Genomic DNA, 16,092 nt, shown 5'->3' on the forward strand with positions numbered 1-16,092 from the left:
AAGGGGCAATTTAGCATAGCCATTCCAGCTAACATGCACATTTGTGGACTGTGGGAGGAAACTGGAGCACCCAGAGGAAACCCAGGCGGACACTGGGGTGAATGTGCAAACTCCACACAGTCACCGAAGGTAGTAATTGAACCCGGGTCCCTGGTGCTGTGAGGCAGCAGTGCTAACCCACCATGCCACCCCTCTCAATTGAAGAGAGCAGGGCGTCATGCCAGGAGAAGAACCAGATACTGAAAAATGAGCCGTCAACCAGGCAAAGCTGCAATTCAGGCCACGCATACTAAACAGTGGAAGCAGCATGCAACAGGCAGAGCTAGACGATCCCACAACCAACAGATCAGATCCAAGTCCAGTTGTGAATGGTGATCAATTAAACAACTCACTGGAGTAGAAGGCTCCACAAATATCCCCATCCTCAATGATGGGCGAGCTCAGCACAGTGTAAAAGAAAAATTTGCAACCACCTTCAGCCAAAAGTGCCAAGTGGATGATCCATTGTGGCCTCTTCCAGAGGTCCCCAGCATCACAGATACCAATCTTCAGCTGATTCGATTCACTTCAGTTGAATTAATTGGATACTGCAAAGGTTATAGGCCCTGGCAACATTCCGGCGATAGCACGGAGCTCAAGCTCCAGAACTAGCTGCTTCCCGAGCCAATCTGCAACATTGGCATCTACCCAGCAATGTAGAAAATTGCCTAGGCATGTCCTGTCCGCAAAAGCAGGACAAATTCCAATCTGGCCAAATACTTCCCCATCAGTCTACTCTCAATTATCATTAAAGTGATGGTGCTAACAAGTGACACTACTCAGAGGGAATCTGTTCACGGACTCTCATTTCGATTCTGCCAGGATTACTCAGCTCCTGACTTCATTACAACCTTGGTCAAATAGAGGGAAAAGAGCGGAGGTGAGTGAGAGTGACTGCCCTTGACATCAAGTCAGCATATGACCAAGTATAGTTTCAAGGAGTCCTAGCAAAATTGGAGGCAATGGGAATTATAATAATAATCTTTATTAGTATCACAAGTAGGCTTATATTAACACTGCAATGAAGTTACTGTAAAAATCCCCTAGTCGCCACACTCTTGGCACCTGTTCAGGTACACTGAGGGAGAATTCAGAATATCCAATTCACCTAACAAGCACGTCTTTTGGGACTTATGGGAGGAAACCGGAGCACCCGTAGGAAACCCATGCAGACACAGGGAGAATGTGCAGACTCCGCAGACAGTGACCCAAGCCAGGAATCGAACCTGGGTCCCTGGCGCTGTGAAGCAACAGGGCTAACCACTGTGCTATGGGAGAAACTCTCCACTGAGTGGAGTTGTTTGGGAGGTCAGTCATCTCAGTCCCGCAACAATGCAGAAGGTCCTCAGGGTAGTGTCCTAGGCCGAACCATCTTCAGCTGCTTCATTAATGATCTTCTTTCCATCATTAGGTCAGAAGTTATTAGTTGAAAACTGCACAATGTTCAGCAACACTCGCAACTTCTCAGATACTGGAACAGCCTGTGTCGATAATAAGACCGAGACGACATTCAGGCTTGGATTGATAAGTGGCAAGTAATATTTGCATCAAGCAAATGCCAAGTAATTACCACCTCCAACAAGAGAGAATCCAACGATTTCCCCATGATATTCAATGACATTACCATCGGTGAATATCCGATGGGGGATTTAGTGATGGCAACGCCTTTGAATATCATGGGGAGATGTTTGGATTCTCTCTTGAGAGATGGGCCAAAATCCTGGATCTCCCTAGCAGGTCAAAATCCTGGAACTCCCTTCCTAACAGCATTGTGGGTTTACCTGCACCACATGGATTGCAGTGATTCAAAAAGGTGGCAATAAATTATGGCTTATTCAGCAATGCTCACATTCCGTAAAAGAATAAATAAAAGGACAAGGCTATAAGCAGCCATTCAGCAAGAATCTTTGGATAAAGACAAATAAAAGGATTGTACCAATGTTCTGGTTAAGTACTTAGACACATGTAGCTTCCATGTAGCTCATATCAAAGAAAGGAAAAACTAGACAATGTTTTCATTAATACTATCCAGTCCCATGACAACCGAATATTCCCAGCTGTACTCTGTATGGTAATTATCCAATCCCCATAAACACAAAGCACTTCCCCACTTAAGTTTATAGAGACATTTTGAATAGTACTTTATTATTCGGAAACCCATGTGAAGCAGCAACGCCTCTCTAGTACAGGGAACGGTGATAGTTGAAAACTAGCAGAGGTCAAACTAAAATCAGATGCATGTTTAGGTGAAACGAAGCATGCATATTAAAAAATGGAAGAAATAAATACTGAAACGGTTAAGGAGCATGAAGTCTGTGGTCGTGAAAAATGATCAACTGAATTGAAATCTTTTCACCTACATTCAATTTCTTTTTTTAAACCTGGATTCAATTTCAATGCAGTAGGGATGGGGGTGGAGGAAGAGTGTGTTGAGCAGTGTTTCTGAAGTTTTCAAATGTCAAAAGAGGAAAATTCAAAATGACTGGCCAAACCACAATATTAGTAACAAAAGACAGACAAGAAAGATTTTGAGAAGAGGAAAATGTTAGAAGCTAGAGGTGAATGTGGAGAGGATCTAAGAGGCATACCATGCAGTGATGATATACTGCACGCTAGACTGTCGTTTCCCCAAAGCTCAATTTTTTGGGATAAATTTTAAATGGTCTAGGCACTTTTCAGGTCAGAAAGTTCTGGCCTTTGGCCCATTCAGGTGTATGCACAACACACAGTAAGCAATGATCCCACAGATTAGAAATAAGATATAGATTTAAATGGGTTTAATGGAGTGTTTTTGTGTAAGGGTACAACTCTAGTTGGATTCATGTTAAACAAAATGCTTTTGGAGTTTGGTTTCAGTTCAAATTGTGTTTCTGTTGTGCTGAGAGTTTATGATGTGTAAAGTAAATGAGAGATTTGAGAAAGAATGAGGTGTTGCTGAGCAACCAAGAGCCACTTTTAGGAAGGATACCTTTTGAGTTTTAAATGTTTAACTGGATCCAGGCAGTTGGTATAGGAAGCAAGAGATGGAACAGCTCTTAGCTCTGCTAGAAGCAATGGAGTCATACAATTGAGTAATGTACACAAAGGCAAGCTGCAGAGGATTTAAATGACAATTGGTTCTTGAAACCAGGTAATGGAAAAGGAGCTACAGGAATATTGAAAGAAGAAAAAAACGGAACTGCCATTGGAACAGCTCACTGAAGTTAAGAGTCAAACCGAGATTTGGTAAGAAAAGAGCTGATGAGGTTGGTAAGAAAAGACACACGTTTGAAGCAATCAAGTTTGGTATCCTCAATTCCAGCCTCTGAAACAGTGTTCTGTTGGGAACTGAGTCTTTGCACACACGTTTGGGTGCATGTTGCAATTCAAGACAAAGGAATAATGAAAGGAGAGTTGAAAACCTAGAGGTGGATCCTTGATGAAAACAGCGGAGAGGAACAACTGGTTTGGAAGCAGATTTAAATGTGCATCTTTCCAAATGTGGAATTCGGAAACACTCGTGGGATAATTATCGGGGGGGAAATTTGAGAAGAAAGCCACAGAAATTGATTGAGTGGCATGGCACTTGGTTTCAGGAGTGGGGCACTGTCAGACCACAGTTAGCCTGTTGGTTTGCAGGGACTATGTTTACCTAGAACAGTATAGAATACATATTTTGGACAGTATGCTATCCTTTAAAATCTGTGAATATTTGTAAAGATAAGGAGTGAGGAAGTACTGTATTAAAGTCAAAGTTTCCATATTTAATGAATGTTTTTTGTTGTTGTTAGAAGCCAATTGGTAGCCCTGTGACCCTGTTCTTCCACATTTAAGAAAATAATGGTTACAGTCTCTTGAGCTAGGATCCCATCCAGTTAACACAAGTGGCATTTTCAGCTAACAGGATAATGGTGTAAAGCCAAAAGAACATGCTGCGACCACACAAATAAGTAACTTGATATATGAATTTCAGTGCCGATGGAACCCATGTAGATAGGACATATATCCCAACAACTGGCGGACCACATCGTCCCTTCAGCTGTTTGCAATTGGCAAAGTACTTACACATATTCAGCTAGCCCGTGCTTGCAAAACCCAGAACATAATGTCTAATGTTAGGTGTAATTCACAGATGACAGTCGCAAGAATTACATTATCAACCAATTTAAGATCATCAGTCAGCCTAACAATGAGACTCACTTACACTTGCTAAAAGTCCCATGTATTTATACATAGGGGCCTGCCCTCTGCAAGTGACAGCATTGCATCTTTTGAATGACACAAAAGCATGGGAACAATAGTTCTCTGATGCATTCTCCATAGTAATGTCTTGATCAGAATTGACTTGCCAACCAATCAACATTTTTCTCACAGTATAAATTGTTGCTCCCTTTGAAATTTGCCATTCTTGCCCGATGAGTGCTAGAGGAAAGGTTTTGACAGCATGTTGGAAGACTAGTTATTTTGTTTGACCATGGGGAGTTGCTCCACAGCATCCTGAATCAAAGACAGTCCTAAATTTCAAATCATTAGAGAGAGATACAGTATGCGTTCTACCTAGACCAATCATTTTGCTGTTATTAGAAAATGAATTTAGGCAGAATTTTCAGTTTCGGAGTCCGGCTTTTATATTCAGCTGATTAGTACGAATATAAATAACAACATCAAGCTCAGCACAACTCATGGGGAGCTGAAATTAGCAGAAATAGAGCATCCATTATTAAATTTGGGCTCAATGCTGCCATATCTAACTGGGACCTGTCCTTATCTACATTCTCTCCAGCCTTCCAGATTTAAATATAGACATTTCCAAACAAAAATGCTGATAGCTGTGTCCATTGGTTGTAAGCAGACTCAAAATTGGGTTAATTATGAAAAGACTTTCAACCTCAGTATACATAAGGCCTTCAGATCTTTGATCCATTCTATTACACAGTATTTTTAAACCAGTCATTGCATCTGAAATTACTGAAATATTAAAGATTAAAAAGGTTTCCTGGTGATAATGGGTAAAGTAAAGTAAATTGTGATCAAACTGCTAACCTAGCATTAATTGACAAACTTAAGACACTTACAAAAAGTAAATGGAAGTTTGGCAGAAATGTCTTCACAGTAAAATGGTAGAATTTGCTGCTGGTGTAAAGCATTGTTGGGGCACAGCCCATACATTTTAAAAGGGAATTAGCTGCTTGCACTGAAAATGTTAAAAATGAAACGGGGTGGGGGAGATTAAAATAGGTTCTCACTGGGGGGGCAAACGTCATTGTGTTGAAATATTTTATTATTCTTTGATACAAAGTTTTAATCTTGAAATTTTTGAAGCAAAGTATCAAAACCAAAAGCCTGTAAAACAAAGATCTAGAACAAATTAGAAACATTCAAACCTTCAACATTATGTCAACTTTTGGAAGCATGCAAAGACTTGTTTATTCTTCCAGAAGAACTTTTTTTTTAAAAAAAGTAAAGGCAAAAGTTCAATGTGGGAAAGTGTCACTTTGGATTAAAGACTCATAGAAAATGCAAGTATTCCAACCTAACTGACAAAATGTTGGGGATTGTGAATTGAGTAGAGAGAGCTAGGGATCCAAGCACAGAAATCACTGAAAGATAGAGAATAGGTACAAAAAGAAATTCTAAATGGGAATGGAATTTCTGTCTTTGTACTCCAGCCATCTTGAGATAAAGGAACGAAAGTTACTTTACAGTTGTACAGAGCCCTGGTTAAATCCCGTGTTCAGCACCGATCTATAATAAGAACTAGGAAGCGAGTCATGACTTCTTCAACTCACATTCAGTAATCACCAACAACAAAACAGTGCCACCTGTATCCTCTTTATATATTGGTGCATCTATTGAATCACAAGTGAAATCTATTAAACAATTAAACCTCCAATTCCCAACTTGAACTTAACTCTTTCCTAACATCTGGAGTACTCTATTCAGTTCTGGGCACTGCGCCACAGAAAGGGTACAGTGACCCTATAGAGTTGGAGCAGTACAGATTCACTAGAATTAGAAGGAGACTACATGGATTAAAGTCTGAAGATGCATAAACTAGGTTTCTAATCATAGAACCATACAGTGAAGAAGGAAGCCCACCCTATCCCCATGACCCCACCTAATCTTTGTCTCTTGAATACCGAATATTAGAGGGTGATCTGAGATTGAAGGTGCATGGGCAATTCAGCCCTTCGAGCCTGCTCCGCCAGCAAAAAGACTTGCATGCATGCAGCATCTTGCACAGCTACTGTTGCTAACTTTGGTTGGCTCTTAATTTGTTGCCTGTTGGGTCTTTACTGAATTTGCTCTGTTTCTATAACCTTTGCTCCAGAGTCGCCAGGTATCTTTATGATACCGCCACGAGGTTCAAGTTCAAGTACTGATCAATAACTCAACACACCAATTAGTAAGACTCAAATCAAAACACATTTATTATACACAGTAAATCACTACTCATGCATAAACTCTACTTTCTAGACTATTCTCTATCACTAAAAGGCCTATACGTAGCTTCGGAACTGGCCCACCAGGTCAGGGGAACAAATGGCCTTGCGTTCGATCTGAGTCTGCAGGATTCAAAAGCTGGTATGGACTGGTAGCTAGGAGCGTCTATCTCGTAGCGTGCGTTGACTGGAGACTTACTTGGTTGATGCGGCAGCTTAGGCAGTTCACTCTCAACGGTTGATTAGAGTTGCTGAGTGACCCTGCCATGAAGGACGATTTGAACTTGGGGGCTCTACTTTATAGTCCCCAGGGGCTTTGTGCCGTTCGGGGTGGACCCCGTAACTGGTTCTAAGTGATTGGACTACGTTCAGATCACTTGGATCGATTTCTCCAATATTGGAGCCATTCCCTAATCGCTGGGCGGTCCCAGAGTGTCCGTAGGCCTTCCTTTGTCTTGGCTCCTGCTGGCGCTGAGGAGTCTGGCTTGGCCTTATTCACCTTACATGTTTCAATTGGGGCCTTCTGGGAGGTGAGTAGTTAGTTTAAAAACCTTACCTTTACAGGAGCAGCCCATTGGATTTCGGCGGCAGCGGTGCGCAGGGGCCTTCTTGGAGGTGAGTAGTGAATTTAAAACCACTTACCTTTACAGGAGCAGCCCTTTGGATTTCGGCGGCAGCGGTGCGCAGGGGCCTTCTTGGAGGTGAGTAGTTACAGCAGTTTTATTTGTTTTTATATAAGGTGGGAACCGGAAGTTCTACCTCTGGCAAGTTCCCCCCCCAACCAATAAATTCTGGTGGAGAGGAAACCCGAGACACTACACGTGTAGTGTCTCCCACCCGCCCTCCTCCTCTAACCTAATAATAAGACCCATTGGTGTAAGGTAAGTGCCATATTATATTATTAGCATTGTGCAGGTCAAGGATCGGTGGTGGAGGAGCAGTCTCTGTCAGCGAGAGAACCTGAGAACATCTCAGACACTCAGAAGGCAAGTAAGTGATTTTTACTTTTATACCTTTTTTCAAATTGTGTGTGTCGGGGGGGAAATTGAAGCGACATCACAGAAAAGCTGTGACCTGAGTGGCTGGTTGGGATTCTAACCTAAATTTAAAAAATATTTGAGTATTTGGGAACTAATTAAACATAATAACTTAATTATAATTTAGAGGATATCTAAGCCAGAGATCGGAGAGTATTATAGTTAGCTATCGCATTTCTATTAGAAATTTAGTGCTAGGAAACAGATAGTTGACAGTAACTTTGCAATTTAAAAAAAAAAAGTATTTATAAAAAAAAAGAGACAAATTTTAATTAATTGACGCAATGTCAGTTAGAGGGGTGCTGTGCTCTGACTGTGAGATGTGGCAGGTCCGGGAGGCTTCCAGCGTCCCGGGTGGCTTCATCTGCAGAAAGTGCACCCAACTGGAGCTCCTCACAGACCGCATGGTTCGGTTGGAGCAGCAATTGGATGCACTTAGGAGCATGCAGGTGGCGGAAAGCGTCATAGATCGCAGTTATGTAAATGTGGTCACACCCAAGGTGCAGGCAGAGAAATGGGTGACCACCAGAAAGGGCAGGCAGTCAGTGCAGGAATCCCCTGTGGTTGTCCCCCTCTCGAACAGATATACCCCTTTGGATACTGTCGGGGGGGATAGCCTATCAGGGGAAAACAGCAGCAGCCAGAGCAGTGGCACCACGGCTGGCTCTGATGTTCAGAAGGGAGGGTCAAAGCGCAGAAGAGTAATAGTAATAGGGGACTCTATAGTCAGGGGCACAGATAGGCGCTTCTGTGGACGTGAAAGAGACTCCAGGATGGTATGTTGCCTCCCTGGTGCCAGGGTCCAGGATGTCTCCGAACGGGTAGAGGGAATTCTGAAGGGGGAGGGCAAACAGGCAGAGGTCGTTGTACATATTGGTACTAACGACATAGGCAGGAAGGGGCATGAGGTCCTGCAGCAGGAGTTCAGGGAGCTAGGCAGAAAGTTAAAGGACAGGACCTCGAGGGTTGTAATCTCGGGATTACTCCCTGTGCCACGTGCCAGTGAGGCTAGAAATAGGAAGATAGAGCAGACAAACACGTGGCTAAACAGCTGGTGTAGGAGGGAGGGTTTCCGTTTTCTGGACCACTGGGAGCTCTTCCGGGGCAGGTGTGACCTGTATAAGATGGACGGGTTGCATCTAAACCGGAGAGGCATAAATATCCTGGCCGCGAGGTTTGCTAGTGTCACACGGGAGGGTTTAAACTAGTATGGCAGGGGGGTGGGCACGGGAGCAATAGGTCAGAAGGTGAGAGCATTGAGGGAGAACTAGGGAATAGGGACAGTGTGGCTCTGAGGCAGAGCAGACGGGGAAAAGTTGCTGAACACAGCGGGTCTGGTGGCCTGAAGTGCATATGTTTTAATGCAAGGAGCATTACGGGTAAGGCAGATGAACTTAGAGCTTGGATTACTACTTGGAACTATGATGTTATTGCCATTACAGAGACCTGGTTGAGGGAAGGGCAGGATTGGCAGCTAAACGTTCCAGGATTTAGATGTTTCAGGCGGGATAGAGGGGGATGTAAAAGGGGAGGCGGAGTTGCGCTACTTGTTCGGGAGAATATCACAGCTATACTGCGAGAGGACACCTCAGAGGGCAGTGAGGCTATATGGGTAGAGATCAGGAATAAGAAGGGTGCAGTCACAATGTTGGGGGTATACTACAGGCCTCCCAACAGCCAGCGGGAGATAGAGGAGCAGATAGGTAGACAGATTTTGGAAAAGAGTAAAAACAACAGGGTTGTGGTGATGGGAGACTTCAACTTCCCCAATATTGACTGGGACTCACTTAGTGCCAGGGGCTTAGACGGGGCAGAGTTTGTAAGGAGCATCCAGGAGGGCTTCTTAAAACAATATGTAAACAGTCCAACTAGGGAAGGGGCGGTACTGGACCTGGTATTGGGGAATGAGCCCGGCCAGGTGGTAGATGTTTCAGTAGGGGAGCATTTCGGTAACAGTGACCACAATTCAGTAAGTTTTAAAGTACTGGTGGACAAGGATAAGAGTGGTCCGAGGATGAATGTGCTAAATTGGGGGAAGGCTAATTATGACAATATTAGGCGGGAACTGAAGAACATAGATTGGGGGCGGATGTTTGAGGGCAAATCAACATCTGACATGTGGGAGGCTTTCAAGTGTCAGTTGAAGGGAATACAGGACAGGCATGTTCCTGTGAGGAAGAAAGATAAATACGGCAATTTTCGGGAACCTTGGATGACGAGTGATATCGTAGGCCTCGTCAAAAAGAAAAAGGAGGCATTTGTCAGGGCTAAAAGGCTGGGAACAGACGAAGCATGTGTGGCATATAAGGAAAGTAGGAAGGAACTTAAGCAAGGAGTCAGGAGGGCTAGAAGGGGTCATGAAAAGTCATTGGCAAATAGGGTTAAGGAAAATCCCAAGGCTTTTTACACTTACATAAAAAGCAAGAGGGTAGCCAGGGAAAGGGTTGGCCCACTGAAAGATAGGCAAGGGAATCTATGTGTGGAGCCAGAGGAAATGGGCGAGGTACTAAATGAATACTTTGCATCAGTATTCACCAAAGAGAAGGAATTGGTAGATGTTGAGTCTGGAGAAGGGGGTGTAGATAGCCTGGGTCACATTGTGATCCAAAAAGACGAGGTGTTGGGTGTCTTAAAAAATATTAAGGTAGATAAGTCCCCAGGGCCTGATGGGATCTACCCCAGAATACTGAAGGAGGCTGGAGAGGAAATTGCTGAGGCCTTGACAGAAATCTTTGGATCCTCGCTGTCTTCAGGGGATGTCCCGGAGGACTGGAGAATAGCCAATGTTGTTCCTCTGTTTAAGAAGGGTAGCAAGGATAATCCCGGGAACTACAGGCCGGTGAGCCTTACTTCAGTGGTAGGGAAATTACTGGAGAGAATTCTTCGAGACAGGATCTACTCCCATTTGGAAGCAAATGGACGTATTAGTGAGAGGCAGCACGGTTTTGTGAAGGGGAGGTCGTGTCTCACTAACTTGATAGAGTTTTTCGAGGAGGTCACTAAGATGATTGATGCAGGTAGGGCAGTGGATGTTGTCTACATGGACTTCAGTAAGGCCTTTGACAAGGTCCCTCATGGTAGACTAGTACAAAAGGTGAAGTCACACGGGATCAGGGGTGAGCTGGCAAGGTGGATTCAGAACTGGCTAGGCCATAGAAGGCAGAGGGTAGCAATGGAGGGATGCTTTTCTAATTGGAGGGCTGTGACCAGTGGTGTTCCACAGGGATCAGTGCTGGGACCTTTGCTGTTTGTAGTATATATAAATGATTTGGAGGAAAATGTAACTGGTCTGATTAGTAAGTTTGCAGACGACACAAAGGTTGGTGGAATTGCGGATAGCGATGAGGACTGTCTGAGGATACAGCAGGATTTAGGTTGTCTGGAGACTTGGGCGGAGAGATGGCAGATGGAGTTTAATCCGGACAAATGTGAGGTAATGCATTTTGGAAGGGCTAATGCAGGTAGGGAATATACAGTGAATGGTAGAACCCTCAAGAGTATTGAAAGTCAAAGAGATCTAGGAGTACAGGTCCACAGGTCATTGAAAGGGGCAACACAGGTGGAGAAGGTAGTCAAGAAGGCATACGGCATGCTTGCCTTCATTGGACGGGGCATTGAGTATAAGAATTGGCAAGTCATGTTGCAGCTGTATAGAACCTTAGTTAGGCCACACTTGGAGTATAGTGTTCAATTCTGGTCGCCACACTACCAGAAGGATGTGGAGGCTTTAGAGAGGGTGCAGAAGAGATTTACCAGAATGTTGCCTGGTATGGAGGGCATAAGCTATGAGGAGCGATTGAATAAACTCGGTTTGTTCTCTCTGGAACGAAGGAGGTTGAGGGGCGACCTGATAGAGGTCTACAAAATTATGAGGGGCATAGACAGAGTGGATAGTCAGAGGCTTTTCCCCAGGGTAGAGGGGTCAATTACTAGGGGGCATAGGTTTAAGGTGAGAGGGGCAAGGTTTAGAGTAGATGTACGAGGCAAGTTTTTTACGCAGAGGGTAGTGGGTGCCTGGAACTCGCTACCGGAGGAGGTAGTGGAAGCAGGGACGATAGGGACATTTAAGGGGCATCTTGACAAATATATGAATAGGATGGGAATAGAAGGATACGGACCCAGGAAGTGTAGAAGATTGTAGTTTAGTCGGGCAGTATGGTCGGCGCGGGCTTGGAGGGCCGAAGGGCCTGTTCCTGTGCTGTACATTTCTTTGTTCTTTGTTCTTTGTTGTACCCGGGGATCACTCATTAATATGCAGATGGCTGTGAGTTTCAGTGCTGTCTGGGCTTTTGCAAGTACCAATATACAGGATTTTTGCACCTGCTGTGTTGGCTGAATTTCCCTATCGTCTTTGCAGATCTCCATTTTAAGTTGGGAAGTGGCCAACCCAGGTGGCTACACTACCTAATGCTCCAAAGCATTTTACAGCCAATGAAGTACTTTTTGAAGTGTTGTTACTATCATGATGTACGAAAGCACTTCCTCACACAAATAGCAGTGGAGTTAGATCCCTTCCTCTCTTTCTCTCCCCCCCCCCCCCCTCAAAAGCTGTTACAGCTTTTCAATTGACAATTTATAGATTTTTGTTAAACAAGGATATGAAGAGTTATGGGACAAAGACAGATAGATGGAGTTAAGATACAGATCAACCAGAAAAGGCTCGAGGAGCTCAATGCTATACTCTCATTCCTCTTTCGAAACTTACATTTTGATTTAAACAAATCAAGCAGAGTTTTGTTAATTTTATGAATTTAGGTTTTATGGAATAGGTATTTTTGGTAAATTATATAATCCCTAGAAAAAGAGAAATCCCTGATTAAAATATGTTGAAAGAAGTCAATTGAGGATCGCGGCCGCTGGCGGGGAGGAAGCCGATTGAAGATAAGCCTGCTGTTTTTCGCCCTGCTCTTGCTAATGCAAGAGGAGAGCATATGCGATAAGGTGGTCAGCCGCCGTCAGTTACCTGTGGATCCCGAAGCCTTCATGAACATTCGTCAACTTATCGCTTACCGTGGTTACCCAAGTGAAGAATATGATGTGGTTACTGACGATGGCTATATCCTCAGTATAAAGAGAATCCCTCATGGGGTGTTGGAGACCAATACCGAAGGTGTCCGACCAGCTGTATTTCTGCAACATGGTTTACTGGCTGCTGGAAGCAACTGGGTTACAAACCTGGCAAACAACAGTTTGGGCTTTATACTGGCAGATGCTGGTTTTGATGTCTGGATTGGAAATAGCCGGGGAAATACCTGGTCCAGAAAGCACAAAACCATTCCAGCTTATAAGGAGGCGTTCTGGACATTTAGCTTTGATGAAATGGCCACCAAGGATTTACCAGCAGTCATAGACTTCATCCTCCAAAAAACATCACAATGACAGTTATATTATGTTGGCCATTCTCAGGGAACAACAATTGGTTTCATTGCCTTTTCCACAATGCCCGAGTTAGCAAAGAAGATTAAAGTCTTTATTGCCTTGGCTCCTGTTGCAACAGTTAAATATTCTATCAGTCCACTAGCTAAACTTGGGAGATTTCCAGAGTTTTTGATCAAAGGTTTGTTTGGAAATAAGGAGTTCCTTACACAAGATAGCGAAATAACCTGGCTTGCTACACACGTATGCAATCGAGTTTTGATTGAAGAGCTCTGTGGCAATATTTACTTCATAATAAGTGGATTCAACGAGAAGAACCTCAACATGAGCAGAGTACCAGTCTATTCAGCACACTGTCCTGCTGGGACCTCTGTACAAAACATTCTTCACTGGAGTCAGGCTGTGAAAGAGGGACATTTGAGGCTTTTGACTGGGGGTCTTATTCAAAAAACATGGCTCATTATAATCAGACTGAACCACCAACATACGACTTAAAATCAATGCACGTTCCTACTGCTATCTGGTCTGGAGGACATGATTAGCTAGCTGATCCCCATGATGTGGATACGTTATTGAAGCAAATACCCAATGTTATTTACCATAAGGAAATCCCTGATTGGGAACATCTGGATTTCATCTGGGGTATGGATGCTCCGCGGCGCATGTACTACGACATGATTAGTGTCATGAGAAAGTATGAGTGAGCTGCAGACAGTCTGCGATGCACTATTTTAAAACTGGAGTTAATGGATGCTCTGTTTAAGATTTGTGTTTTTTAAAATTTTTCCCTTTACAGCTGCATTATTTGGATCTTCAATATTCTTAAATGATTCTTTAAAAAGAGAGATAATATAACGGATTTAAAACTATTAAAGCTTTGTATTTAGTTGCCCGGATCGTGCCTGAGCCGTCTATAAGCAAGAAGTGAGTGCCTAATCCCTTATCTTGAGAAGTCAATTGAGAATTAGGTCAAAGCCTGGTTTTATATGGAAGAGGCATAACAAATGGAGAGGGTGGAGAAGCGGAAAACAAATTCCAAGTTACTAATCAACTCTACAGTAGGAAAACAAATGCCATGGAGTAGATACTTGTGCCATTTAAAATCTACAAAGAATCCCAACAAGATCATTAGAAACAGATGGTGTTGTGTGTCACTGCCACTGCACTAAATGGGATAGTAGCAGAACTGATTGAGCAGCTCAAAATTAGGTATCCATGAGGCACTGTGGGTGATCAGCAGCTGCAGAATTATATTTAACCACGATCACCAACCTCAGCCTGACATTTCCCTCATTCTACAACTGCCATCAAGTCAGGCACCAAACCTGGTCAATGAGAATTATAAGAGAGAAACATCAGGTATACATAAAAATTGTGAGTGACAATATACAAACTAAACAGCATGCTACGGAGAGTGCTAAACTATCTCCCAACCAGCAAACAGATCAAAGCTCTGCAGTCTTATCACATCCAACCGGGAATGGTTGGATATCAATCTCCTCCTGATGTACCTCAAATTATCGATGCCAATTTTCAGCCAATTTGATTCATTCCTCGAATTATAGATGCCAGTATTCAGCCAATTTGATTGACTCGTCGATATCAAGAAACTTTTGCAGGCACTGGATACAGCAATGGTGATGGTTCTGACAACATTGAGACAGTAGTACTAAAGACTTGCATTTCAGAACTATTCGCACCACTATCCACCATACCACTCGTGTAGTTACAACACTGCATCTAACCGACAATGTGGTAAAATTGTCCACCAAAAAAACAGGACAAATCCAATCTGACCAATTGCTGCCCCATTAGTTTACTCTCAACCATCAGTAAAGTGATGGAAGTGTCATTGATATTGCTATCTCACAGCAGTTACTCATCATTAACATGCTCACTAATGTTCAGTATGGATTCTGCCATGGCCACTAAGCTTCTGACTTAATTTGAGTTTTAGTTGAAACATGGGCACAAAAGTTGAATACAAGAGGTGAGGTGGGGAGAGAGTGATTGCCCTTGACATCAAAGAAAAGTACAGCACATGAACAGAGACCCTTCGGCCTTCCAAGCCAATGTCCCAACTTAAAAAAAACCTTTGCCCTTACTTGGTCCGTATCCCTCTATTTCCTCCCTATTCATGTATCCATCCAGATGCCTTTTAAATGTTGTTAATGCGCCTGATTCCACCACATCCTCTGGAAGCACTTTTCAGGCACCCACCACTCTCTGCATGAAAAACCTACCCCACACATCTCCCTTAAACTTTCCTCCTCTCACCTTGAACCTGTGCCCGATGGAATTGACATTTCCACCCTTGGAAAAAGCCTCTGACTATCCAGCCTGTCTATGCCGCTCATAAATCAGGTCTCCCCTCGGCCTGTCTTTCCAGTGAAAATAATCCTAGTTTATTCAACCTCTCCTTGTAGCCAACACCCTCGAGACCAAGCAACATACTGGTGAACCTTCTTTGCACTTTCTCCAAAGCTTCCACGCCCTTCTGATAATGTGGTGACCAGAACTGCATGCAATGCTCCAAATGCGGCCTAACCAAGGTTTTATATTGCTGTAACAGGATTTCCCAATTCCTGTACTCAAGCCCCAGCTGATTAAGGCAAACATGCCATATGCCTTCTTAATCGCCTTGGTCACCTGTGTTGCCACTTTTAGGGAACTGTTGACATGAACCCCTAGATCCCTCTGCATGTTAATGTTCCCAAGGGTTCTGCCATTTACAGTATAATTCATAACTAGATTTGATCCTCCAAAATGCATCACCTCCCATTTGTCCAGATTAAACTCCATCTGCCATTTCTGTGCGCAAGTCTCCAATCTTTTGATATTCTGCTGTATCCTGACAACCCTCAGCACTATTGGCAACTCCACCAATCTTCATGCCATCCGCAAACCTATCAATCAGACCACCCACATTTTCCTCCCGATTATTTATATATACTACAAACAATACAGATCCCAGCCCTGGTCCCTGCGGAACACCACTAGCTACAGATCTCCATTCTGAAAAACATCCTTCCACCGCTACTCTGTCTTCTATAACCAAGCCAGTTCTGTATCCATCTAGCCAGCCCACCCCAAATCTCATGTGATTTTAGTTTTTGTACCAGTCTGTCATTTGGGACCTTGTCAAAAGCCTTACTAAAGTCCATATAAGCTACATCCACAGCCCGTCCCTCATCAATTTTCTTTGTCACCTCTTCAAA

The 16,092-nt window shown here is 43.5% G+C and overlaps 1 protein-coding gene and 1 pseudogene across 41 annotated transcripts in view; one reads left to right on the forward strand and one right to left on the reverse strand.

Moving 5' to 3' along the window:
* The window catches only part of clasp1a (cytoplasmic linker associated protein 1a), a 414,750-nt gene that overhangs the window by 346,750 nt on the left and 51,908 nt on the right, over window positions 1–16,092 (reverse strand). The window lies entirely within an intron of this gene.
* Window positions 12,379–13,844, forward strand: LOC140387327 (lysosomal acid lipase/cholesteryl ester hydrolase-like; annotated as a pseudogene).

The sequence above is a fragment of the Scyliorhinus torazame genome, chromosome 2 (genome assembly GCF_047496885.1).
Source record: "Scyliorhinus torazame isolate Kashiwa2021f chromosome 2, sScyTor2.1, whole genome shotgun sequence".
Taxonomy (NCBI): domain Eukaryota; kingdom Metazoa; phylum Chordata; class Chondrichthyes; order Carcharhiniformes; family Scyliorhinidae; genus Scyliorhinus; species Scyliorhinus torazame.